This window comes from Macrobrachium nipponense, chromosome 20 (assembly GCF_015104395.2).
Source record: "Macrobrachium nipponense isolate FS-2020 chromosome 20, ASM1510439v2, whole genome shotgun sequence".
In the NCBI taxonomy this organism is placed as follows: domain Eukaryota; kingdom Metazoa; phylum Arthropoda; class Malacostraca; order Decapoda; family Palaemonidae; genus Macrobrachium; species Macrobrachium nipponense.
The window spans coordinates 21,941,867-21,945,310 of record NC_061089.1 but is presented as its reverse complement, the minus strand read 5'-3'; the positions used below and the strand labels follow the sequence as shown (position 1 = coordinate 21,945,310).

Below are 3,444 nucleotides of genomic sequence, written 5' to 3'. Positions count from 1 at the left end.
ATCTATTAAAGACTTTATACTTCACATGCGATATTCTTGTGGACCTGCAACCGTTATTATTATTATTATCATTTTGAAAGGAGATTCTCTATCAAGCAAGTTTTATTGAAAGATATTGCTGCATCAGAGAAGACTATTTACAAGTTAAATACAGCTGATGCAGCAATATCTTTCAATAAAACTTATTATTATTATTATTATTATTATTATTATTATTATTATTATTATTATTATTATTATTATTATTATTATTATTATTATTATTATTATTATAGTCAGGATTTCATTTGCAACAGCATTTTCAGTCATCTTTATTACAATCACATATTTATTTGGTAAAAAGTCATCAGAGAGCGAGAGAGAGAGAGAGAATCCATCTCAAAGGAGGATGGACATTCATAAATTACTTTTTTGCCTTTCTATAGCAAAGGAAATTCCCGCCGTTTTTCCCCCAACTATCACGGGCCACGTTCCCGAAAACCACCCAGGATCTTCGGTTGTTCGGTTGCCAACGTCAAAAATTTAACAGTACTCCCTTTTGCATTGATTTTTAATTGTTTTCCATGGATTCTGGCAATAAATGCAAATGGAAATACAGTGCCCAATTCAAGTCATCAACTTCGTTTAAATTAGAGGGCTGAGACTACTAAAAATACTCAAAGAAATTCATATATACGTCCAAACCGGTTTCGAGTCTGAATTCCCTCCAAGCGGACCGTATCCTCCTTCGTGTGCCATTCAAAGGGCTATATAAACTAGAACGAAGACGTTTCCAGCATCAAACTCACCTGACTTCTCTCAAGAGAGTTCATATTCAACAAAGCTATCAGGTAAGTCAGAATTCTTGTAAAGGAATCGAACGTAATTCGCAAGATTTTGCAAAATTCGATATCTATTTTTTTTATGTTTACACAGCATTGATCATACTTTAAACATGAAATTGATTCGTTTAAGAAATGTACGTTTAGAGGAAAAATTTCTTAGCTACTTGATAGAGATATAATAATTTCATTGTATGTAATATGCTCTATTTCTTGACCTTGTGCATTGATTGTATTTCTCATGATTCGATCTAGAGCTTCGGCAAGAATCATTTGGAAAATATGAAAATCATACAATATCTTATTTATTTTAAATCATAATCCGCCAGCTTCTTTTACACTCAAGCCAACTGTTTTACTTAAAGCTATTAGAAAGGAAAGAGCCGGTTGCATAAAGTTCTACGTTCTACCTTTTCTTTTATCAGGGATACTATTATTTTTGTTATAACTTCACTAGCAAGTCTGCATCATATAAATAAGCTTTTTTTCTTCGTTGATGTGAAATACTTCTACAGCCTGATAAGTGCGTCATCATAGACATAAACAGCTCTTATGCTAAATATTTTTCCAGTAGATAAAAGCAGTATTTGTAATACTCCTTTGCCATGAATCCATGGATATATTTTAATCTCTCGGAAATAACTTGAACAATGATTTGAAAATATATATTATTATCTATAAATTGATAAAATATACAGATAAAAGACTTTCATTCATGACAAGCATTTCTCTCTCTCTCTGATATTTTGTAAAAACTTACAAGTGTTTAAAATATCTCCTCAGCCATGAAGTTCCTGATCGTCGCTTCAATCTGCGTCACTTTGGTTTTCTGCCAAAACCGGTTTCCATCAAAACCAAATGTCCGTACATTGCCAGCTGATGTGCTCAGAGGTTAGTATTCTTTATGGTTACTTTTATTTGCATTTATTATTACTTTATTACTATCTGTCCAAACATTTATTAGAAAAGTGGCGCAGATACCATTGAACTTGCAAAGCATGCTATCACTTTGCAGAATGTCCATTTGTTAAGGATGGAAAAAAGGGCGAAAAAAGTATGCTACAAGACCCATCTCATTAAGATATGTATGGCGATAGTGCGCGGTGCTTTTAAGCTATATTAGAACATTTATAGTTTATATCAATGAAAAGACTGTCCGTAATTCATTATTTTTAGAGTTTTTATTATATGTTGAACAACACTCTGAAGGCTTATAACTTTTGAGAGATTTAACAACGACCTCCTTTGGCGCTATTATGGAATCCATTGACAAAATTTTTTTTTCTCCTCTAACAGATTTCCCAGGAGTCTGCTTCGGGTCTTCGGCTTGCCGGATCTTCCACGTGGGCCAATCGTGGCCCCTGAGTCCTTTCTGCGGCAAATCAACCTGCCTGAAGGAGGGAAACAAGTTGGTCGAGAAAAGTAGAGGACTGCGGTCTCCCGCCGAAGAGGAATCCTGGATGCAAGATCGCCAATGAAGCCAACTTCCAGAAGCCATACCCTGAATGCTGCCCCGTTTACGAGTGCCAGGAAGGGGCCACCCTCGAATACCCAACGCAGGAGGAAATAGCAGCTGCGGGGGCAGAAAGAGCTGCGCAGGCAGCGGCAGCTGCTCGGGCTGCCAAAGCTGGTGCTGCCAGAGCTGGTGCTGCATAAAGGCGTAACCTTCGGCTCGCATAAATTACCGTTACACTTTTTCCAGTTTGTTTTTTGACTGTTATTTTCAATCTATTCCTTGATAGCCAAACTAAATCCTATCCATATCGCTGTATTTGTTACCGGTCGTTGATTTCATAGCGAATTCAAATGTAAGGAAATAAGAGAAATAGGGTTATGTAAATGGTTTTTATCCACAAACGGCATTTTCTTCACGATTCCAACAGTTATAAAGCAGGGAGTGAAAATGAGTGATAAGTGTACACCGCGGGCATTAATAAGATTAAAAATCGGAATGTAATGTATTTAGTCACTACCAGACGCTACTTTTATTTCAGAGCCACAATATCTTAAGTGCAGTAATCTTATCAAAAGTAATTTTATGCAAATAGTAAAATAAAGGAGAATTCCTGGAGTTCTATGTATTAATTATCCCAACGGAAAAAGTATGTTTTTCAAAATTTTACTCAATAAGGTTTTGTATCTCCTTCCATCTTCCTTTCTGGTTTTCCTCACGCCTAATTGATTTTTTTTCTCTTTCCAGTCTCCTAGTGTCTGTTATTCTTTTCATTTTATCCAACTACGTGTAACCTTTTAATTTAGTTCATAAGTCATTAACACATTACCTATTTTTTTCAATTTCTTTTGAGACTAAAAGATTTAGACTAGTACTTTACTCTTATTTTTGATAATTATTTAAGAAGCATTCTTTATGAACTAAACAACGTAAAAAAAATAGATTGAAAAAGCTTTAACGGTTTGTGCATGGAAGTCTTTTATCTTATTTAATGATAATTCTGAATTATCTTTTTCTCTAGATATAATATTACTTTTTAACATAACACAATCAATATTCAGAACTGTTCATTTCAAGGTCCAAGGTTTTTTCAAACACATTTTCTCAGTGAATTTCCCCAAGGTTTTCAACTTTAAACTCCGCGTGAATAAGGTAAAGTTGAATATCTTA

General features: G+C 34.6%; 1 long non-coding RNA gene across 1 annotated transcript; it reads left to right on the top strand.

Moving 5' to 3' along the window:
* Positions 1-679: 679 nt before the first annotated feature.
* LOC135223219 (uncharacterized) lies at positions 680-2,892 on the top strand. Its single transcript, XR_010316432.1, has 3 exons — positions 680-830; positions 1,605-1,712; positions 2,118-2,892. It is a non-coding gene; the product is annotated as an uncharacterized LOC135223219 (long non-coding RNA).
* The last annotated feature ends 552 nt before the right edge of the window (positions 2,893-3,444 follow it).